This window comes from Bufo gargarizans, chromosome 3 (assembly GCF_014858855.1).
Source record: "Bufo gargarizans isolate SCDJY-AF-19 chromosome 3, ASM1485885v1, whole genome shotgun sequence".
Lineage (NCBI taxonomy): Eukaryota > Metazoa > Chordata > Amphibia > Anura > Bufonidae > Bufo > Bufo gargarizans.
The window spans coordinates 426,004,779-426,030,468 of NC_058082.1; positions in this window are offsets into that span (position 1 = coordinate 426,004,779).

Here is a 25,690-nt window from a genome sequence, read left to right on the forward strand (position 1 = left end):
TAGCGCAGACAGGCGAGCAGCGGCAGGATGTGAACGCCGGAAGCGCGAACAGACGGCCCGCACTTTATGCAGCAGCTCTGAGATGTCGGGGTAGTTGTGAATGAACTTCTGTACCACCAAATTCAGCACATGCGCCAAGCAAGGCATGTGCGCCAAACCGGTTAGTCCCAGAGCTGCAACGAGATTTCGCCCATTATCGCACACCACCAGGCTGGGCTTGAGGCTCACCGGCAGCAACCACTCGTCGGTCTGTTGTTCTATACCCCGCCACAACTCCTGTGCGGTGTGGGGCCTGTCCCCCAAACATATGAGTTTCAGAATGGCCTGCTGACGTTTACCCCGGGCTGTGCTGAAGTTGGTGGTGAAGGTGTGTGGCTGACTGGATGAGCAGGTGGAAGAAGAGGAGGAGGAAGCTGAGTAGGAGGAGGTGGCAACAGGAGGCAAAGAATGTTGCCCTGCGATCCTTGGCGGCGGAAGGACGTGCGCCAAACAGCTCTCCGCCTGGGGCCCAGCTGCCACTGCATTTACCCAGTGTGCAGTTAGGGAGATATAGCGTCCCTGGCCGTGCTTACTGGTCCATGAATCTGTGGTTAGGTGGACCTTGCCACAGATGGCGTTGCGCAGTGCACACTTGATTTTATCGGATACTTGGTTGTGCAGGGAAGGCACAGCTCTCTTGGAGAAGTAGTGACGGCTAGGAACAACATACTGTGGGACAGCAAGCGACATGAGCTGTTTGAAGCTGTCTGTGTCCACCAGCCTAAATGACAGCATTTCATAGGCCAGTAGTTTAGAAATGCTGGCATTCAGGGCCAGGGATCGAGGGTGGCTAGGTGGGAATTTACGCTTTCTCTCAAATGTTTGTGAGATGGAGAGCTGAACGCTGCCGTGTGACATGGTTGAGATGCTTGGTGACGGAGGTGGTGGTGTTGGTGGTACATCCCCTGTTTGCTGGGCGGCAGGTGCCAACGTTCCTCCAGAGGCGGAGGAAGAGGCCGAGGCGGCAGCAGCAGAAGAGGCCGAGGCGGCAGCAGCAGAAGAGGCCGAGGCGGCAGCAGCAGAAGAGGTAGTAAGGGGAGCCTGAGTGACTTCCTTGTTTTTAAGGTGTTTACTCCACTGCAGTTAATGCTTTGCATGCAGGTGCCTGGTCATGCAGGTTGTGCTAAGGTTCAGAACGTTAATGCCTCGCTTCAGGCTCTGATGGCACAGCGTGCAAACCACTCGGGTCTTGTCGTCAGCACATTGTTTGAAGAAGTGCCATGCCAGGGAACACTCCATTGAGCTGCCTTTGGGGTGCTCGGTCCCAGATGGCGGCGGTCAGTAGCAGGCGGAGTCTCTTGGCGGCGGGTGTTCTGCTTTTGTCCACTGCTCCCTCTTTTGCTACGCTGTTGGCTCGGTCTCACCACTGCCTCTTCCTCCGAACTGTGAAAGTCAGTGGCACGACCTTCATTCCATGTGGGGTCTAGGACCTCATCGTCCCCTGCATCGTCTTCCACCCAGTCTTCCTCCCTGACCTCCTGTTCAGTCTGCACACTGCAGAAAGACGCAGCAGTTGGCACCTGTGTTTCGTCATCATCAGAGACTTGCTGAGGTGGTATTCCCATGTCCTCATCATCAGGAAACATAAGTGGTTGTGCGTCAGTGCATTCTATGTCTTCCACCACTGGGGAAGGGCTAGGTGGATGCCCTTGGGAAACCCTGCCAGCAGAGTCTTCAAACAGCATAAGAGACTGCTGCATAACTTGAGGCTCAGACAATTTCCCTGATATGCATGGGGGTGATGTGACAGACTGATGGGGTTGGTTTTCAGGCGCCATCTGTGCGCTTTCTGCAGAAGACTGGGTGGGAGATAATGTGAACGTGCTGGATCCACTGTCGGCCACCCAATTGACTAATGCCTGTACCTGCTCAGGCCTTACCATCCTTAGAACGGCATTGGGCCCCACCATATATCGCTGTCAATTCTGGCGGCTACTGGGACCTGAGGTAGTTGGTACACTAGGACGTGTGGATGTGGCAGAAAGGCCACGTCCTCTCCCAGTACCAGAGGGTCCACTAACACCACCACGACCATGTCCACGTCCCTTACTAGATGTTTTCCTCATTGTTATCGTTCACCACAACAACAAAAATATTATTTGGCCCAATGTATTGAATTCAAAATCAGGCCTTTTTTTACAGAAACCTAACACTATCTGGCTATCTATTTAGGTACCGTATTACACTAATACAGGCACAGCAGTAACCACAGAGTTAGCTGACTATGAATTGGAGGCCTAGTATTTAGGCGCTGGGTGACAGGTATACGTTTTACGGACAAAATTAGACTGGGATATGCACAGTAGCGTGTGTGTGTGAAGTTATTGAGAATGACCCTATCAGCACCTTGATTCTGATATACCCTTTTAGGGATGTATTTAAAGTAGGCCTGATACAGCAGAAACCACTAAATTAGGAAATTGCTAAATTGGATATTGTATTTCAACCCAGAACAAAAAATGTGCTTTGACGGACACTAAATAACTTGACCAGCCACAACAGTACAGCAGTAACGACAGATTTAGCTTGATATAAATTTGAGGCCTAGTATTTAGGCGCTGGGTGACAGGTATAGGTTTACTGACAGAATTAGACTTGGAAATGCACAGTAGCGTGTGTGTGAAGTTATTCAGAATGACCCTATGTGCACCTTGAATATTATATACCCTTTTAGGGATAGATTTCAAATAGCTCTGATACAGCAGAAACCACTAAATTAGGAAATTGCTAAATTGGGAATTGTATTTCAACCCAGAACAAAAACTGTGCTTTGACGGACACTAAATAACTTGCCCAGCCACAACAGTACAGCAGTAACGACAGATTTAGCTGAATATAAATTTGAGGCCTAGTATTTAGGCGCTGGGTGACAGGTATAGATTTACTGACAGAATTAGACTTGGAAATGCACAGTAGCGTGTGTATGAAGTTATTCAGAATGACCCTATGTGCACCTTGAATATTATATACCCTTTTAGGGATAGATTTCAAATAGCTCTGATACAGCAGAAACCACTAAATTAGGAAATTGCTAAATTGGGAATTGTATTTCAACCCAGAACAAAAAATGTGCTTTGACGGACACTAAATAACTTGACCAGCCACAACAGTACAGCAGTAACGACAGATTTAGCTGGATATAAATTTGAGGCCTAGTATTTCGGCGCTGGGTGACAGGTATAGGTTTACTGACAGAATTAGACTTGGAAATGCACAGTAGCGTGTGTGTGAAGTTATTCAGAATGACCCTATGTGCACCTTGAATATTATATACCCTTTTAGGGATAGATTTCAAATAGCTCTGATACAGCAGAAACCACTAAATTAGAAAATTGCTAAATTGGGAATTGTATTTCAACCCAGAACAAAAAATGTGCTTTGACGGACACTAAATAACTTGCCCAGCCACAACAGTACAGCAGTAACGACAGATTTAGCTGAATATAAATTTGAGGCCTAGTATTTAGGCGCTGGGTGACAGGTATAGATTTACTGACAGAATTAGACTTGGAAATGCACAGTAGCGTGTGTATGAAGTTATTCAGAATGACCCTATGTGCACCTTGAATATTATATACCCTTTTAGGGATAGATTTCAAATAGCTCTGATACAGCAGAAACCACTAAATTAGGAAATTGCTAAATTGGGAATTGTATTTCAACCCAGAACAAAAAATGTGCTTTGACGGACACTAAATAACTTGACCAGCCACAACAGTACAGCAGTAACGACAGATTTAGCTGGATATAAATTTGAGGCCTAGTATTTCGGCGCTGGGTGACAGGTATAGGTTTACTGACAGAATTAGACTTGGAAATGCACAGTAGCGTGTGTGTGAAGTTATTCAGAATGACCCTATGTGCACCTTGGATATTATATACCCTTTTAGGGATAGATTTCAAATAGCTCTGATACAGCAGAAACCACTAAATTAGGAAATTGCTAAATTGGGAATTGTATTTCAACCCAGAACAAAAAATGTGCTTTGACGGACACTAAATAACTTGACCAGCCACAACAGTACAGCAGTAACGACAGATTTAGCTGGATATAAATTTGAGGCCTAGTATTTAGGTGCTGGGTGACAGGTATAGGTTTACTGACAGAATTAGACTTGGAAATGCACAGTAGCGTGTGTGTGAAGTTATTCAGAATGACCCTATGTGCACCTTGAATATTATATACCATTTCAGGGATAGATTTCAAATAGCTCTGATATAGCAGAAACCACTAAATTAGGAAATTGCTAAATTGGGAATTGTATTTCAACCCAGAACAAAAAATGTGCTTTGACGGACACTAAATAACTTGACCAGCCACAACAGTACAGCAGTAATGACAGATTTAGCTGGATATAAATTTGAGGCCTAGTATTAAGGCGCTGGGTGACAGGTATAGGTTTACTGACAGAATTAGACTTGGAAATGGACAGTAGCGTGTGTGAAGTTATTCAGAATGACCCTATGTGCACCTTGAATATTATATACCCTTTTAGGGATAGATTTCAAATAGCTCTGATACAGCAGAAACCACTAAATTAGGAAATTGCTAAATTGGGAATTGTATTTCAACCCAGAACAAAAAATGTGCTTTGACGGACACTAAATAACTTGACCAGCCACAACAGTACAGCAGTAACGACAGATTTAGCTTGATATAAATTTGAGGCCTAGTATTTAGGCGCTGGGTGACAGGTATAGGTTTACTGACAGAATTAGACTTGGAAATGCACAGTAGCGTGTGTGTGAAGTTATTCAGAATGACCCTATGTGCACCTTGAATATTATATACCCTTTTAGGGATAGATTTCAAATAGCTCTGTTACAGCAGAAACCACTAAATTAGGAAATTGCTAAATTGGGAATTGCATTTCAACCCAGAACAAAAAATGTGCTTTGACGGACACTAAATAACTTGACCAGCCACAACAGTACAGCAGTAACGACAGATTTAGCTGGATATAAATTTGAGGCCTAGTATTTAGGCGCTGGGTGACAGGTATAGGTTTACTGACAGAATTAGACTTGGAAATGCACAGTAGCGTGTGTGTGAAGTTATTCAGAATGACCCTATGTGCACCTTGAATCTGATATACCCTTTTAGGGATAAATTTAAAGTAGGCCTGATACAGCAGAAACCACTAAATTAGGAAATTACTAAATTGGGAATTGTTTTTTAACCCAGAACAAAAACGTTGCTTTGACGGACACTAAATAACTTGACCAGCCACACCAGTAACGACAGATTTAGCTGGATATAAACTTGAGGCCTAGTATTTAGGCGCTGGGTGACAGGTATACGTTTACTGACAGAATTAGACTGGGATATGGCCAAAAAATAACCACACTATTGATGGTTAAATGCCCTTGGTGTGACAGCTTGACCAACCACACTACTGAGGGTTAAATGCACTTGGTGACAGGCGCAGCTTGCCCCTGATGTAGTATATGGCCAAAAAATAAACAGACTATTGCTGGTTAAATGCACTTGGTGTGACAGCTTCACCCTGATGTAGGATTTAGCCAAAAAACAACCACACCATTGAGGGTTAAATGCACTTGGTGACAGCTTGCCCCTGATGTAGTATATGGCCAAAAAATAAACAGACTATTGCTGGTTAAATGCACTTGGTGTGACCGCTTCACCCTGATGTAGGATTTAGCCAAAAAACAACCACACCATTGAGGGTTAAATGCACTTGGTGACAGCTTGCCCCTGATGTAGTATATGGCCAAAAAAATAAACAGACTATTGCTGGTTAAATGCACTTGGTGTGACAGCTTCACCGTGATGTAGGATTTAGCCAAAAAACAACCACACCATTGAGGGTTAAATGCACTTGGTGGCAGCTTGTGCTCGCGCAACACAAGACACATAATGGCCGCCGATCACCCCAGAAAAAAGTGACTGAAAAACGCTCTGGGCAGCCTAAAAACATTGAGCAATTCAATAGCAGCAGTTCAATCATCCACAGCTGCAGATCGATCACTGGATGGAGTCTTTTGGAGGAGTTAATCAGCCTAATCTCGCCCTACTGTCACAGCTGCAACCTCTCCCTATGCTAATCAGAGCAGAGTGACGGGCGGCGCTATGTGACTCCAGCTTAAATAGAGGCTGGGTCACATGGTGCTCTGGCCAATCACAGCCATGCCAATAGTAGGCATGCCTGTGACGGCCTCTTGGGGCAAGTAGTATGACGATTGTTGATTGGCTGCTTTGCAGCCTTTCAAAAAGCGCCAAGAAAGCGACGAACACCGAACCCGGACTTTTACGAAAATGTCCGGGTTCGGGTCCGTGTCACGGACACCCCAAAATTCGGTACGAATCCAAACTATTCAGTTCGGGTACGCTCATCCCTAATGATAAACCCTTCTGTTCGTGGGTGTTTTCATTGCATAGTGGTGGGATCACAGAGTAAAGACAGCCCCGCTCTTTCTATGGTATTTGTGGCCTAATTCTACAAAGTAAAGTCATTAATAAATGATAAATTGATAAATCCCAAATGTAGTTTAATCCATCTATGTATGTATCATTTATCAATCTATCTATTCATTTTTCCTTTTATAACGATCCTGTGTTCCCCTATGGTATTTAGGGTTACTCACTAAAGTCATATAGAGGTGCTCATCATTAGTGTTGAGCTCGAATATTCAAATCGCAAATTTTAATTGCGAATATCGCCACTTTGAGAATTCGCGAATATTTAGAATATAGTGCTTTATATTTTTATGCGGAAATATTGTTGAATATTCTAATCGCAAATTTATTGAGAATATATTACATCGGCGATTTTCACAATCAAGTAAACAATGACAAGATCACGAATTCTCGAATTTATGAATTTATGGCAAATATTCAGCCAAAAATTCGCAAAATATCGCTAATTCGAATATTGCCTATGCCGCTCATCACTACTCATCATCTCCTACTCATTATTCTCTTGCCACCCCTCCACTGGATCTTGACCACTAGGCGCTCCACCAATCACTCTTTCTTTTTGTCTCATATTGATTACTCTTTGCGGCCTGCCAGTCGGGCTGATTTGGACTGGTGTCCTATTTAGTGTGAGCAGCCTCATCCACCTCCTCTTTTCCTGATTTTTGGGGTATCTCTTGGCGCCTCTCTCTGCCTCCCTCCACCACCATTTCTACTCCTTACTTGTCTACTTCCCATCCTACCATTCTGTGGTACTCCATACCACTTCTGTTTCCCCCTCACTCATGCTCCTTTTTTCTACTATTTTTGTTGGCTAGCAGAGCAATGTGTGCTCTGCTAGGCCCAGCCTCTAAAGTCTACACGGTTGCTTGTCCCCTCTCGGGCTTCAATTTCTTTAAACTCCAAGCTAAGAGAGCTTGATGTCAGGAAGAAGTTCCTAGGATTAAAGTAAGACTACAGATCACTAAGCTAAGTTCCAGCAGAAGAGGAAAAGTTCCTATTTACTCCAGCTACAGATATAGCAGAGCTGAGAAAGCTACCGCATAGCAGAGGTGAGTTTGTTGCAGAAAAGTTTGCCTGCCAAAGTTAAGCCAATACCTGCTGTTGACCAAGATACCATTTGGAAACTGTTTGGATTATCGTTTATGCCAAGTAAAGCTGTGTTCAATGTTGCTACAAGTCTGGACTCAATTATTCCTTCATCATCCAAATTATTCATCTCTTTGCACTTGCTTCGGACTACACCATGTCTGGGATCCAAGGATATCCAGGTAGGAGCACCGTGACAAGTGCATAAAACATCTAGAGAGACATTGTAGGCCACTCTACGCCACTCTGGCAATCATACCATGGGTACTCACACTACCATCTACAAAGGGGACTCCATGTCCTCGTTAGTCATCCGCAACTGGCGTCACGATTACTTGCTCTATAAGAGGGACATATTTCTTAGAAACCTAGGGGCAAGGGATATCCCAGACGCCGGCAGTAGGCCTTTGCATATGGACCATGGGGCTGCCATAAAGCAATTTTTTATGCTGTGTAAATACTGATAAGAACAGCTCAGGAAAGATGTTCAGGAAATAGAATAAAAAATATACAATCAGAAAATAAAAAGAATAGATAAAAAGGATATGTCACCATTTGTTTTTAACTGGCAGATAAAATTTTTGGTGACACATTTTAAACATTATCTGTTCCCCCTTGAGATGATAAATTATAGACCCAGTCTGGAGACAGTCATGGTGGCCATGCTGGCTAGATTGAGAGGCCTTCTTCTGCACTGAAAGATCTCATCCTTGCAATAAGGCAGCTCCATCTTCAGGGTTGTTAAGTATGTGGTAATTCTATCCCTTTGAATGGAATCTCAGGGCCTACCTGTCATGTTTTCAGGATTTCCGTAGTTGATATAATTTGTGTTAATGCATCAAGGCCTAACACAGGTATTCATTCTGCAGTATATTCTCAAATCATGATGGCAGGTGGATCCTGAGGAGTGGAGTTGAGGAACACTGGCCTAAAGGAAGAAATTGCAGCTCTGAAAACTCTGAACTGGACCCTTCATTTCATCCCCACTCCTGCCAGAGTCATCAAATAAAAATGCCTAAATTGCCTTTTTTGGTCACCTAACTCTGTGCAAAAAATGTGATAAGAACTGATCAAAAAGTACCAAGGGTACCAATAAAAAACACAGCTTTCTATGCATAAAACAAGCATGGATGTTACAATATGGCAACACAAAGCTATTTTCTTTCAATTTTTTGAAAAAGTAAACAACCCCCCACAAAAAGCTATTTTTTTTAATTTTTTTTTAAAAGTAAACCCCCCCCAAAAAATAAATAATAAACACATCCTGCACAATATAATAAATAGATAAGCGGATGTACATGACCATAATTAAAGAGAAAAATACGAAACATAATAGCACTCTCAAGGCCTAAATGCAAAATCTAAATATAATATCTAATACCCAGGGGCGTAGCTAAAGGCTCATGGGCCCTGGTGCAAGAGTTCAGCTTGGGTTCCCTGCCCCACCCTTCACTCAGTGCTGGTGCACCTAGCCTTTCTGCTGCCCAAGGCAAATATTGAAATGCCCCCCCCCCCCTCTTCCCTCCAGTCCTACTGTTAAAGGGGTTGTCCACTTTTTACTACTGATGACCTATTCTTAGGATAGGTCATCAATATCAGATCAGCCGGGGTCCTCCGGCACCCCAGACGATTAGCTATTTAAAAAGAAGGCAGCGCTCATATGAGAGCTGCTTTCTCTGTTCTGTTCACCTGCTCGCCGTAGCATTTGTAGTAATGAGCCGGTAAACAGAGCAGAGAAGGCAGCGCTCATAAAAAATAAAAAAAAGCTTACAACCCCTTTAAAGACATACTTGGAAAACATTACATACAGCGCTACAGAAAATACAGGGTAATACAGCGCCACATATGTGCCTCTTACATCCAGTGACTTCTCTTCTCTGATGTAGATATTCTCTTTCCTCTTCTTCTCCTGTCAGACCAGACCGCCACGGTGACTTCTTTCAGCCATGCCTCGTCTCTGCAGAGTTTTACAAACAGACATCTTACTTTCCTACTTTTCCATCCTCCTCCTCACCTTCTCAACACCCTATCCTGCCACCCCAATACTGTGCCCACTGTACTCCCCAATACTTTCCTGCAGAAACAGTCCTTATATTGTGCGCTAGTACAAAAAATCCCTCCTTCCTTTCAGATCAGACCCCTATATAAAACCCTAAATGAGATCCCCTCATCTCAGACCAAACCCCCTTTAGACCACTATGTCAGACCCCAGTTTTAGACCTCAGATCAGACCCCCATTAGACCTCCATGTAATACCCCGACCTAATATCAGACCTCAGATAAGACCCCCATTAGACCCCCATATAAGACCCCCATTAGACCTCCAGACCCCCATATCAGACCTCCAGACCCCATTAGACCTACAGACCCCCATATCTGACCCCCATTAGACCTCCAGACCATCAATCAGACCCCTATTAGACCTCCATACCCCCAATAGACCTCCAGACCCCCAATCAGACACCCATTAGACCTCTAGACACCCAATCAGACCCACATTAGATCTGCTGACCCCTAGACAGACCTCTCCAGACCCCCCAGTCAGACCTCTCCAGACCCCCCAGCCAGACCTCCAGACCTCCCTGTCAGACCTCCAGACTCCCCAATCAGACCTCTCTGGAGCCCAGCCATGACCCCCTGTAAAGGAGCCCAGCACTGCCTGTACCCACAAATCTCTTCCTTGCTCACAAAGTCAGATCGCCATAATGTCGCGATGCGTGAGCTCGCGCATGCGCAGTGCTGGCATAGTGTTCCTTCCCTGTGCTGTTATGAGCTTCCCCCAATAAAACCCCCAATAAAAATGTTTGGGTAAAAAAAATGGTTTGGGTAAAAGTTATAGCGTTTACAAACTATGGTACAAAAATGTGAATTTCCACTTTTTGAAGCAGCTCTGACTTTCTGAGCACCTGTCATGTTTCCTGAGGTTCTACAATGCCCAGACAGTAGAAAACCTCCAATAATGACCCCATTTTGGAAAGCAGACACCCTAAGGTATTCGCTGAATAGAACTTTTTTTTTTTTTTTGTCACAAGTTAGCGGAAAATGATTTTCTATTTTTTTTCCTTACAAAGTCTCATATTCCACTAACTTGTGACAAAAAATAAAAACTTCCATGAACTCACTATGCCCATCACAAAATACCTTGGGGCGTCTTCTTTCCAAAATGGGGTCACTTGTGGGGTAGTTATACTGCCCTGACATTTTAGGGGCCCTAATGCGTGAGAAGTAGTTTGAAATCAAAATGTGTAAAAATGCCCTGTGAAATCCTAAAGGTGCTCTTTGGAATGTGTGCCCCTTTGCCCACCTAGGCTGCAAAAAAGTGTCACACATGTGGTATCGCCGTACTCGGGAGAAGTTGGGAAATGTGTTTTGGTGTGTCATTTTACATATACCCATGCTGGGTGAGAGAAATATCTCGGCAAAAGACAACTTTTCCCATTTTTCTTTATACAAAGTTGGCATTTGACCAATATATTTATCTCACCCAGCATTGGTATATGTAAAAAGACACCCCAAAATACATTGCCCTACTTCTCCTGAGTACGGCGATACCACATGTGTGCCACTTTTTTGCAGCCTACATGCGCAAAGGGGCCCAAATTCCCTTTAGGAGGGCATTTTAGACATTTGGATTCCAGACTTCTTCTCACGCTTTAGGGCCCCTAAAATGCCAGGGCAGTATAAATACCCCACATGTGACCCCATTTTGGAAAGAAGACACCCCAAGGTATTCAATTAGGGGCATGGCGAGTTCATAGAAGATTTTTTTTTTGGGCATAAGTTAGCGGAAATAGATTTTTTTCTCACAAAGTCTCCCTTTCCGCTAACTTGGGACAAAAAGTTAAATCTTTCATGGACTCAATATGCCCCTCAGCGAATACCTTGGGGTGTCTTCTTTCCGAAATAAGGTCAAATGTGGGGTATTTATACTGCCCTGGCATTTTAGGGGCCCTAAAGCGTGAGAAGAAGTCTGGAATATAAATGTCTAAAAAATGTTACGCATTTGGATTCCGTGAGGGGTATGGTGAGTTCATGTGAGATTTTATTTTTTGACACAAGTTAGTGGAATATGAGACTTTGTAAGAAGAAACAAAAAAATAAATAAAATCAATTTCCGCTAACTTGTGCCAACAAAATGTCTAAATGGAGCCTTACAGGGGGGTGATCAATGACAGGGGGGTGATCAGGGAGTCTATATGGGGTGATCACCCCCCTGTAAGGCTCCATTCAGACGTCCATATGTGTTTTGCGGATCCGATCCATGGATCCGTGGATCCGTAAAACACATACGGACGTCTGAATGGAGCCTAACAGGGGGGTGATCAATGACAGGGGGGTGATCAGGGAGTCTATATGGGGTGATCAGGGGTTAATAAGTGATGGGGGGGGGTGTAGTGTAGTGTGGTGCTTGGTGCTACTTTACTGAGCTGCCTGTGTCCTCTGGTGGTTGATCCAAGCAAAAGGGACCACCAGAGGACCAGGTAGCAGGTATATTAGACGCTGTTATCAAAACAGCGTCTAATATACCTGTTAGGGGTTAAAAAAATCGCATCTACAGCCTGCCAGCGAACGATCGCCGCTGGCAGGCTGTAGATCCACTCTCTTACCTTCCGATCCTGTGAACGCGTGCGCCTGTGTGTGCGCTTTCACAGGAAGTCTCGCGTCTCGCGAGATGACACATAGATGCGTCACTCTGCCTGGGACAGCCGCCTCCGGACCGCGATCCTGCGTTAGGCGGTCCGGAGACAGTTAAATAGAGTGTCGAGTCCCTGAATCAGAACCTGATTAGTCCATGGACTCAGTGTTCTATAGGACAGGATACAAACTACACAGTAACTGGACAGCTGGGGAGAAACAGAGCATTGAGCTCTGTTGCTAGGGACCCAACCACATCACTAGTGGGTGTGGCGCAGCAGCGCATCTCTCCAGGCATGAGGGTGCAGGTGCTGAGACTTGCGTTGTTGGAGCCCGGCCAGGCAAGTATGTTACCAACCAAGCAGATTATTGGGAATGAATGTTCCTCGGAATGATTGTTCCCGACAATCTGCCTGTGTAAAGGTCCCACCAATTACCCAATGAACGCACAAAACGCTTTTTCATCAGGTAATCTTGTCATTCGTGCAGGCACCTAAATTATTATTTCAAATATGGCTAATTTGCATACTTTTTCCCCATGAAGCATTGAATGGAAGTAAGTTTCCACATGCAACTGAGTATCTTTAAAGGGTTTCTGTCATTAAAAAAAACTTTATGTAGCTGGCTGACATTAGCGATGTGTGTCAGCAGAACATAACTGTATGACTTATATCTCCCTGCCTGCCGCCGTTTGCGCTAAATAATGACTTTTATAATATGCAAATGCGCACCTAGAGGCTCTGTCCTCTCACTGTTTGTCACACCCTTGTAAAGGTGATTGACATCCTCGGTCTCCCCCGTGCCCTGCAAATCCCGCGCCTGTGCTGTCCATTTTAGTATTAGGCGCAGGCGCAGTGAGTGAAGGACGCTCTCCTGCTGCTGTCCTTCATTTACTGCGCCTAATACTAAAATGGACGGCACAGGCGCGGGATTTGCGGGGCATGGAGGAGACCGAGGATGCCAATCACCTTTACAAGGGCGTGCCAAACGGTGAGAGGACCGAGCCTCTAGGTGCTGCAGCAATGCCCCACTAGCACCTAGAGGCTCATTTGCATAATATAAAAGTCATTATTTAGCAAGAACGGCGGCAGGCAGGAAGATATAAGTCATACAGTTATGTTCTGCTGACATTAGCACATCGCTAATGTCAGCCAGCTACATAATGTTTTTTTCTGATGACAGAAACCCTTTAATGAGAGCCGTTACCCTCTTAAGGCATGAACCAATGTTTCCTGTTAATCTAAAATAATGACAAATTCGATTAATTGTTGGATTATTAGGAATTCTAGATTTTAGTATTTGCTAAATATGGAATTTCTTTCTAAGGAATTACTCAAAAAGACTTCTTTTAAACTAGGATGTAAACTTGGATAAGAAAGGCTAGCAGATATACAAATCATTTTTGAAAGGTTACAGAAATGCTAGAACAATCTGATAATCCAGCTGTGTTTGAAAATGCTCATTTCCTAATAATTGTGTGTCATTTCTCTGATTTATAATAAGCAAGCAAAGGAAAAAAAATTGAAGATATTTAACTAGTAGAGTATGCAGAGCTATGGAGGAAGCAGGAGCAAGCATTATATCCGTTTTCCTAGGAGCACTGCCAATAAGCGTTTTTACCATGGAGTGCTTCCAGTAAGAAAGGTTTCGTTAAGGAGATTTAGCACCCTGCCCAAACCACTAACCAGTAAAGTATAAGGTTGAGGCTACTCTGAGAATTTTAATGGCAGATTCTCAGTTGTGTCAGAATTATAGATCAGAGTTGTATGTGTGACTTTTTTTTGCAGCAGATTTGAAGCAACCATGTTTTTTCTTTTTGTACAGCAAGTTGTGTAAAGCTATACGTACAGTATCTGTTACTGAATTTATTAGGGTGTGACACTTGGTATGATCACAAGGCGCATACACACCAGAATTGTGACTCTGCTTTTCTAAAGAAGCTTCAATTGAAAAACTTTAATTTTGTAATGTAGCCCTATCCTAAGATGTACTTACTCTTCTTGGGTATGGGCATGTTGTACTCCCCCACTTCTTACATAACTCTAGTGATGGGCAAATGTTGGACATTTGGATGTTGAGACAACAGATAGGCAGCAAGGGAGGGCAGGTTCTAAAAGTCTCAGAGAACAAAATGTGGAGGCCACTGGGTATTAATGCAGGTATATGTGACAAGTAAAAAGCAGAAAAGCAGCCATACTAACTTAACACCCTTGTCACAGAAGGCCATTAAATTGGTAACATGGAAATAAACAATGAATAAGGGAATCTCGTGGTGGAAACATGCATGGGAAATGAATGAACGTTTTGAAAAATTGATTTTACAGAACGAAACTAAGGCCAGAATGGTGGTAAGGGGGATCTGACATGCAAAAATGTATCACTGTAATCCAGTATGTGACATATGTCTCCTTCAGAGTGACATAATCAACAAGAAAGGAGATAAGAAAGATCTACAGATGAGTGAATCAATTCACATGAATCAAATTCATTTAAAATTCATTTATCAGTCCCCTTGAGCAGCAAAGAGATTCCCCACTTCCCTTGATTAACAGGGCCAGACATTTCACTTGGCCCTGTAAGTCTTGTGCCATTGCTACTAGTAGTGTCACAAGCGCAGAAGCTCTACTGTTGTTAAATAAGCTGGTGTGTTTAACTTTGCTTTAATTTTTTTTTAAATCTAACCTCCTAGGTTAACTAGAGGACATGAACAAGGGTTGTACAGGCTGAAGTAGTGAGACGTGGAACCCCTTCTCTCTGTCGCTACCTACATGCTTCAGTCAACATTGATGATAGCATCTAATGGATTAAACGGCCAGGATCTACCTTATCTCCATTTCTGGCAGTGAGAGTGGGCATGCCAGATGCATAATACAGTCAGCACCCAGAGATGATGGCATGGGTACAGCAGCTGGGGAAGCAAGAAGTCAGAAGAGGTGTTCACTGATTTTGATTGGCACACCGGAAAACTACAGCCATCATCTGATAGAACACATTTATCTTAATTAAAGGGATTTTCTCATCTTACACATTTATGGAATATCCCAAAATCTCAAACAAGCTCGCCTCTACATTCACTTCTGTCTGAGACATGCTTCTTTTTTCTTCTATGAAAATAAGGTTTTTGGTACACCGTGAGTGGGACCTCCCTGCTTGGTACACCTGGCTTCCCTTTTGTCTTCGCTACTGGCTGTGAAATCTCAGGAACAGTCAATTAAATAAGAGGAAAGGTGCTGGGCCACGTTACTAGCAGAGCAAAATGGAAGACCTCATTTCCATAGAAATAAAAGAAGCTTTTCTTAGGACCGGAGGATCAGTTTTTCACAAGAAAGGTATGGCTATGTTTTGGGGCACCTAAGCAGGGCTGGGCTGGGATTAAATGCACGGCCACCACTGCTGGTCTGCAGGGTGGTTGTAACTAGAGATGAGCGAATCGAAGTTGATGAAGTGGAATTTGATACGAATTTCAGGAATAATTTGATTCACACTGAAGCCAAATTTCCTCACGCTTCATAACAAATCACATTTTTTGTGATGGCTGCTGCATGTTAGCACATGGAGCAAAGAACTCTGGGAATGAGGGATTACCCACAATGCCATGCATGCAGCCAATCAGCAGCAAGCCAGCCCCTGTGATGCCACAGCCCTATAAATAACCTCAGCCATCTTGGATTCTGACATTTTTCCAGTGTACTTAGTGCAGGGAGAGACGTTAGCAGGCGATATGGACAGTGTTAGAAAATACTTTATTGTGCAGAAAAAAAACAATTTAAAAGTTCAGGGAAAGATTATTCAAGGTGTAGGGCAAGGATAGGGAGGCATCATTCACACTATAAAAGCAGAACAGGGTGCAATAGGAGAGTGTACTGCCTGGGTAATAGGAGTGATTCTATTACACATGGCTGCACTAATTGGGGATCCAAATTGGTGTTATACTGCTGCTTTTAGGTTGTTTGCACCATATGATACATCAGTAATTCCATCAAATCTTGCTTGTGATTGGGGTGCAAATTCTGTGTAAAACAGCTATTTACGGGGTGCATTAATAGGAAAGATACGTATGTCCTATTAGCCGTTCTGCATTGATTTTATATTGTTTTACTTTTTTTGGGGGGGGGGTGTATTAATAGGAAAAAAAAGGAAAAAACATATGTCTTAATTGCTGTTCAGCGGTTACATTGTACTACAGCAATTTATGGGGTGTATTAATAGGAAAGATATGTATGTCCTATTAGCTGTTCTGCATTCATTTTACATTGTTTTAGTTTTTGTTGGGGGGTGTATTAATAGGGAAAAAAAGAACCAAAAAAAGTCATAATTGCAGTTCAGCGGTGAGGTTACATTGTACTACAGCAATTTACGGGGTGTATTAATAGGAAAGACACGTACGTCCTATTAGTCATTCTGCGTTGATTTTATATTGTTTTAAATTTTTTGGTAGGGTGTATTAATAGGAAAAAAAAAATATAAAATAATAATATATATATATATATACAGGTCCTTCTCAAAAAATTAGCATATTGTGATAAAGTTCATTATTTTCTGTAATGTACTGATAAACATTAGACTTTCATATATTTTAGATTCATTACACACCAACTGAAGTAGTTCAAGCCTTTTATTGTTTTAATATTGATGATTTTGGCATACAGCTCATGAAAACCCAAATTTACTATCTCAAAAAATTAGCATATTTCATCCGACCAATAAAAGAAAAGTGTTTTTAATACAAAAAAAGTCAACCTTCAAATAATGATGTTCAGTTCTGCACTCAATACTTGGTCGGGAATCCTTTTGCAGAAATGACTGCTTCAATGCGGCGTGGCATGGAGGCAATCAGCCTGTGGCACTGCTGAGGTGTTATGGAGGCTCAGGATGCTTCGATAGCGGCCTTAAGCTCATCCAGAGTGTTGGGTCTTGCGTCTCTCAACTTTCTCTTCCCAATATCCCACAGAATCTTTATGGGGTTCAGGTCAGGAGAGTTGGCAGGCCAATTGAGCCCAGTAATACCATGGTCAGTAAACCATTTACCAGTGGTTTTGGCGCTGTGAGCAGGTGCCAGGTCGTGCTGAAAAATGAAATCTTTATCTCCATAAAGCTTTTCAGCAGATGGAAGCATGAAGTGCTCCAAAATCTCCTGATAGCTAGCTGCATTGACCCTGCCCTTGATAAAACACAGTGGACCAACACCAGCAGCTGACATGGCACCCCAGACCATCACTGACTGTGGGTACTTGACACTGGACTTCAGGCATTTTGGCATTTCCCTCTCCCCAGTCTTCCTCCAGACTCTGGCACCTTGATTTCCGAATGACATGCAAAATTTGCTTTCATCCGAAAAAAGTACTTTGGACCACTGAGCAACAGTCCAGTGCTGCTTCTCTGTAGCCCAGGTCAGGCGCTTCTGCCGCTGTTTCTGGGGAATGCGGCACCTGTAGCCCATTTCCTGCACACGCCTGTACACGGGGGCTCTGGATGTTTCTACTCCAGACTCAGTCCACTGCTTCCGCAGGTCCCCCAAGGTCTGGAATCGGTCCTTCTCCACAATCTTCCTCAGGGTCCGGTCACCTCTTCTCGTTGTGCAGCGTTTTCTGCCACACTTTTTCCTTCCCACAGACTTCCCGCTGAGGTGCCTTGATACAGCACTCTGGGAACAGCCTATTCGTTCAGAAATTTCTTTCTGTGTCTTACCCTCTTGCTTGAGGGTGTCAATGATGGCCTTCTGGACAGCAGTCAGGTCGGCAGTCTTACCCATGATTGCGGTTTTGAGTAATGAACCAGGCTGGGAGTTTTTAAAAGCCTCAGGAATCTTTTGCAGGTGTTTAGAGTTAATTAGTTGATTCAGATGATTAGGTTAATAGCTCGTTTAGAGAACCTTTTCATGATATGCTAATTTTTTGAGATAGGAATTTTGGGTTTTCATGAGCTGTATGCCAAAATCATCAATATTAAAACAATAAAAGGCTTGAACTACTTCAGTTGGCGTGTAATGAATCTAAAATATATGAAAGTCTAATGTTTATCAGTACATTATAGAAAATAATGAACTTAATCACAATATGCAAATTTTTTGAGAAGGACCTGTATATATATATATATATATGTCATAATTGCTGTTCAGCAGTGAAGTTACATTGTACTACAACCATTTACGTGGTGTATTAAAAGGAAATAAACGTACGACCCATTAGCCGTTCTGCGGTGAATTGTGATTGTTATATATATTTTTTTGGGTGTATTACTAGGAAAAAGAAAACGTCTTAATTGTTGTTCTGCGGTGAAGTTACATTGTAGTACAGCCATTTACTGGATGTATTGAAGGGAAATAAACCTACTTCCTATTATCTGTTCTGTGGTGAATTGTGATTATTATTATTATTTTTTTGGGGGGGAGTTGTTTATTAATTAGAAAAAAATATATATGTCTTAATTGCCGTTCAGTGGTGAAGTTACATTGTACTACAGCCATTTACGGGGTGTATTAATAAGAAAGATATGTACGTCCTATTTGCTGTTCTACGTTGAATTGTGTTATTTTACATTGTACTACAGCCTTTTTTTAGGGGGTTTTATTTTAATTTAATTATTTTATTATACAATATGTCAGACAGACAGGTGACAGGTCCTTCAAAGGGAACGGGCAGTGGCCAAAATGTTTCTGTTCAGCAGAAGAAGGGGGGGGGGGGGGTGGCAGCAGGAGTCACAGCGAGAGGCCTGAGCTCCCAATATCATTTAGCAGTTGTGTCTTGACTAGCAACCCAGCGGTGCTTGAATGGTCAAGTTGGTGGGTTCCTCTGACACGACGCTTAGTTGGCATGGCCCGGGAGCGGGCCCTGTTCCCCCAACTGAATATTTCCTCAGCGTAAGAAGTTTTATATGGCATAGGCTCCGCTACACTTTTCAGCGAGGAAGAGCTACTAGAGGACGGTCAGAAGCTACTGCCCAGACAAGATCTGGAGGAGACATCCACCGTTTCCTCCGGTAGACGGGCAAGTAGTGATGATGAGAGTCGCATGGGAGCAGGTGTTGCAAGCGGTCAGGCTCCTGGCCCTGAGACTGTTGATGGGGACATCAGTGATGTGCAGACAGTAGCGGATGATGTAGTCGATTGCACTTGGGAGCCGGGTGAAAAAGGACCTTCATCATCATCAGGAAAAGAGGGTGGCAGCTTGCGCATGAGGCAGTGGCTGAGCCAGCAAGGTGATAGCGTGGCCGTGAGTGATCAGGCTGGCAGAAGTAGGAGATTGGGAGCCAAATGTGCCCATGGTAGACCACCCACTTCATAGGATCCTACTGGCTTGGAAAGTAGCGTTGCAGGGGTTCATGGAGGGAGCGGTAGCAGGCAGTCAGCGCAGAATGTTTGGGGGAAAATGCCATACTTGGCAGTGTGGCAATTATTTGTTAGGCCGCTGGAGGTAGTGAACATGGCCATTTGCCGGATTTGTGCGCAGAAGGTGAAGTGCGGCCAGGATGCCAATGTTGGCACCACCGCCCTGCGTCAACACATTCAATATCACCATAAAATGGCCTGGGAGAACCGTGGCTCTGATATGGTGGTCCAGCCACCAATTTCATGCAGTCAAGACTCCACCACCTCAGCCAAAGGGAGCTGTCTGTCCTTCTTATCATCTGCTGGTCCTGATGCTCCTGCTCCTCCTACTCCTAATAAGTCATTCCATCAGCAATCGATCACCAAAGTGATTGCCAAGAGACAACAGTATGCGTGCACTCATCCAACGGCACAGAAGCTGAACGTGCTCCTGGCCAAGTTGCTGGTGCTGCAGTCCTTCCCTTTCCAAGTGCTGCAGTCCCAAGCCATCACTTCTTTATGAAAAAGGCAGTACCAGCCCTGCACACATCTGTAGAACAGAAGGTGGGCCAGTCCTTGATCCTGTTGGTGTCTACTAGAGATGAGCGAATTTTTCAAAAATCCAAATAAATTTGCGGTGAATTACGTTAAAAATGTCTATTTCCTGGCTGCAGAGAACCTTATTAGTGGTGTAGAACACTGTGCCTTGCAGTAACACACATAGGGAGTCTGCTTTGGTAGTGAAATAATACTGTGAGTCCGTATGATATGCAGATGACAGGTGTCGCTCTTAGAATCACTGCACACTTCACTTATTTGGGCAGTCACGGGGCAAAAAAATGACCAAATAACTCAAGTATAAACTCAGCCTTACAGGTCGATGTTAGTGCCAAGATAAAACGCACTCCTTTTACACCATCGTCAGTTGATTCCACATAGATGTCTACAGAACCTGTTCTATTAAACGCTCATACAAGTATTGCCCCCCCAACAGAGTGGAGAGGGTTTTAGCAGTAAGTTGATGTCACTGATTATTTTGCCCTTCCTCTGCTCCATCAGAACAATAACCCACAAAAAACAGATCATGTCTGATGAGCTTCCACTTCAACTTGGTCAGTATTTGGTCAGTAATTCATCAGTATTGCTAATGTCAAAAAAACAGGAGATGACACATGAACGGATTATTAGCAAGTCTTCTGTGTTTTCTACCCACTTCTGCTTTTGGCTACCAAATCATAGCCTAAGGCCTCATGCACACGACCGTTGTGTGCACCCGTGGCCGTTGTGCCGTTAGACGTTATTTTCTGCGGCTCCATTGACTTTCAATGGGGCCGTTGAAAACTCGGCTTGTGCACCGTTTTTACACCGCGCCCGTGACCCGTGTTTCTAGGCCGTGAAAAAAATATAACCTGTACTATTTTTTTCACGGCTAACGGATCGCGGCCCCATTCAAGTCAATGGGGCCGTTAAAAACACGTTTGCACACCCGTTTGACACCCGCGTCCGCGCCCGTTTTATTTATTTCATTTGCCATGGGCACTCTGTCTGGCAAAAGTTGTGGCAATAAATTGAAAAAAAAAATATGTACAGGAAGTTTAGGGTCACAGGTTATGCTAATTTCTATTAAAAAGAAGTAAAATGGGCACTCATATATCTAGATCACGATATATGATCTAGATATATGAGTGCCCATTTTACTTCTTTTTAATACTATTGTTCTTGGTGATTGGGTACAACATCTATTTTGGTGCACCTTGCCATCCCAAACCAGAGGTGAGCCGTCCTTTATCCCTTTATTACTATGCTAATTTCTAGCCACCTGTGTCTGGAAGCTGCAGTATGTGTGGTGAGGCAGCCATTAATTTCCCTGAGAAAATGCCTAGGTGGAATGTTGAGAAATTAATCACCCTGGTCCAGGAGAGGCCTGAGATTTGGGATACCCGCAGCAATCTGTATCTGGATCGTACCAGAAAGGATGCTGCGTGGGAGCAGGTGGCCCGTAGCCTCCGCAGGAACGATTGGGCCAAAGCAGATAGCAGAGGCCGTGCTGACTTAGGTAAGTGAGAGCAATGTAGATGTGCTGTGCGTGCCCTCTGGATGGCAACCAGATTTTGTTTTTAACCCTGAGTTCCCAATAGTGTTTTCTGTGCGGTTCAGCTTCATTTTCCATAAAGGGCCGCACATGCTTTGTTAAAGTGACGTCTATTACATTCCATACAACACCATTTCTAAGTGTAAATGGCTGTCCCTCCCTTTGCTCCAGCATACAGTTCTCATGTTTCTAATCACATGTTTGTGCCCTTTTTGTCCCAGACACATGTCCTTGTATTTGAGCATCTTAGAGTTGTGACCTACACTTTTTTTTTTAAAGTTAGGGCCACAAGGCTTACACAACTAGTCTCCTCCATCTTGTTCGTCTGCATTAGTATCCAGACACCTGCTGGACTGTACCATGTGCTGTTTATTCTATCCTTTTTTTGGTACCTTGTTATTCCCTATTTGCTCCCTTTTTTGTAAAATGTCATTTTATGCTGGTTTGTTTGGATCCTTTTTAATTTTTAAATTTTTTTTTGGTTCATTATGAACAGTGAAACAAACCAAAACACGCTGGGCCAGTTGCCGGGACCAATTTCGGCGTGAGGTCTCCAGCAAGGGCCATAGTGGAGAGGGTCCCTCCCGGAAGAGACCGTATATCTACACTGCCCAGTTGCAGTTTCTCAGACCCGTAATGGACTTGAGGCCGTAAGTAAATTATGATTTGTTGATCCATTTCTCATTGTGCTTAATCTTTCAATTGTGTATGCCTCACCTAATGTGTACACGAAAGTAATGGCTTCATTTCTGTTGTACTATTGAAGGCATATACTTTCTGGGGGCCAGCCATGTCCAAAATGACACAATCCCACATTTTTAGAAGGCACACGCCAAGCATGCCTGAATACCTGTAAGTTAACCAGTCCTGCTTGGAGTTGTCGTTGTGCATCAGATGGTGGGCATCAGTTTGCACATGCCTGGGGTTGGTTGTGTCCATCACTTTATGTGGAAGAGTCACACCAGTCAATCCCGCTGCTGAGCTGTATGATGAGACGACACGTGTAGTGCGCATATAGCACCCCCCTCTCTGTTTGGTTCCTGCTGCATCAATTTTGGGCAGGTCCCAGAACCTAGATGTTTTTAATATTGAAAGGATTTCACAAACGACAAGCCACGTGCGCTCCGCACGCATTATCTCATCATACAGATGTTCTGCGTGTTTGGCTCCTGTTGGTCTTACACCACGATAATCTTTGGAACTTTTCATAGGGATAGGTCATTTATACCTCAAAATATGCATGTCTCCCGTCTTGATGCGAGTCCTGATTAGTATATCAGTTTTGACATTAGCGGGTGTTTTTTTAGTTCCCATATAGATACCTTTTTTTAACTGACATGTCGGAATTGGATCCCCATTTGGTATTGGCCACATCATTTACATTGCTTTCAATGTATGGCACCAGGACCAACATTGATTCCTTGGTTTTTTCGTGTACAATGAAAAAATCCCAGAATCCTCTGATAATGGTTTAAAATGATGTTCCTTCTAGGCTTGACCAGCCGTCTCTGAATGACTGCTCTCATCATGCAAAATTGTGGCCCAGTACATGTTATTAGTTAGCCGTAAAATAAGTTCAACCAGTTAGACCCTACGTCTTGTATGTTGGTATGGTTGAAGCAGGCCACATACTGGTGAGATGGCGTCAATATCTGCACTGGTTTTGTGCCTGGAATGAGTATTCCTCTTCTTTCGCTGGACTGCTTCAACCATCAAACCATGTTTTACCATTACATTACCATTAGCGCTTTACCAGTTGTGACCCATCTTGCCCTATATATTGGAAATACATTAGGAATTGCACTGTTCACATAGATGCATGTGTTTATTGCGTATTCTCTTTCATTATGTTGTATGGAGCCACTCCATATATATAGTGTCTGTATACGGCGGATAACACCTAATATCACTGTTGCTTTTCTGTAAATTTTTTAAATAGATATCTAATTGAGTTTTTACATGTCTTTGAAAAACAGTATTGTGGACAGTCTGGAACCCTCTGAGGAGTCTTCTTCCGATGGGAGTGAAACTCCCGCAGTTTTTTCCCCTGCAAGAACTCCTGAACCGACGCCAGCAGAGGACCCGGAGGAATCGTCTCAGGGCCAGCAACAACCACTCTCCAGTCCACCCCGTGTCAGGCAGCCGCACCCAAGATGCCGCCGCCAAGTCCCTCCCTCCACCTCTGTGCCAGAGAGTCGGGAGGTTATTGACGCACACGTCATTGATTTTCTGGCACAGAGGCGGAGTGACGGAGTGGAGGAGAAAATGCTTCGGGGATTGGCGCCCCTTATGAAGAAAGTGCCGGAACCAGAATACAATGTGTGCGGGGCTTCAGTTGCGGTAGTATTGAGGCTGTTTGCAATCCCAAATCATGGGGACATTCTGGGTCGATTAAATAGCTGGAGGATGGATCTGGAAAATGAGGGGCAACCCCAAATGGCCGGACAATTTGTAGGTGAAAGGCAACCGACGCAGGCGCCTTCTTTTGCCCCACACCCCCAGTACGGGCCACCCCATGGCCATATGCAAGGGGCAGCACAGGGCATTTTCCAGGGCAGTTTGCCCACTGTCCCACCACAGCAGGCTCAGGAAAGGCCACGGTCCTCCTTTCCGCCAGGGTCTTTTACTCAGGACCTGTTTGAGTTGTAATTTTTTTTTTTGTGTTGGTTTTTCAGTTTTAATTTTGTTTGTTGTGTTTTTTTGACAAAAATATTGTACCTAACCTGTTTCGGTGCAGAATAGTTTTCAAAAAATTCTTTGGAGCACCAAAAATGTGTCTGTTTTTTTTTTCAAACATTCCACAAACCATTGACCTTATCATTTTGTCTATCATGCCAAAAAACACACACACACAGTATCTCCAAAAGCAACACTTTATTAAGATGCACCGCACCTTTAAATTTAATAACTTTCAGATGAGGTATTAGAAAATTTTATGGACAAAATACTCGAAGTTTAAAGATGAAATAGTCTAACTAAATTTAGACCAAAGCATCATTTAAATTAATGTGTAGATCGAATAAAATATGCGATGTCCACAAAATCTCAGCCCGCAAGCCCACGTCAAGGGTCCTCATTACCTTGCGAGTCCCTACACTCCACTAATACAATAAATTCAAGTAATCTATCTAGAAAATAACAAAAAACTAACGAGCCCAGAAGATTTCAAAAACTGCCACGAATAGCGTCCCTCTGCCATGGCAAGGACCCCTCTGGGCTGTGAAAGTAGTCTGCAAAGAGTTCACGAACTGCAATGCCTGCAGTCCCTGGTCGTCTATGCAGGGTCCTTTCCAAGCCCAAATCTGAAGACGTTGGAAGATCTTCCAAGTCTACAGAAGAGGAAGCCTCGTGAATCCTGGTGAAGTTGTGCAGAACAACACAAGCTTGAATCACCAGGGTAGCATTCTCCGGATCCATCTGTATGGATGACAAAAACACCCTCCACTTGCTAGAGAGTATCCCGAAAGCGCACTCCACATACCTACGGGCACGAGTCAACCGGTAGTTGAAGATACGCCTCCTGACATCCAAACCACGCTTTGGAAAGGGCCGCATAACATGTGGAGTCAATGCAAACCCTTCATCCGCCACGATGACAAATGGAGCCGGCGGACGGGCAGATCCGGGCAGTGTTCTGGACTCGGGCAGGGCAAGCTGGTTGGCATGAAGCCGCTCACCCATTCTAGAAGCACTAAAGATGCGAGCATCCGCAGTGCTTCCATAGGACCCAATATCTACCATTATAAACCGGTAATGACTGTCAGCAACTGCCATCAGCACTACCGAGAAAAACTGTTTATAATTGAAGTACCGGCTCCCAGAGTGTGGCGGCTTCTTCACAGGGATGTGCTTGCCATCCATTGCCCCAATGCAGTTTGGGAACTGCGCACAATTTTGAAAGCCCTCAGCGATCCGAAGCCAATCGTCCACCTTGGGCTGCGGCATCACCGTCTCTCGGAGTTGCTGCCAGATGACATGGCAAGTGTGTCGTACAATTCTCGAGATCGTGGAGGTTCCTAATAGAAACTCGAAATGCAGGGATGCAAAAGAGTTCCCAGTGGCAAGGAATCTGTGGAGAGAAAAAAAAATAATA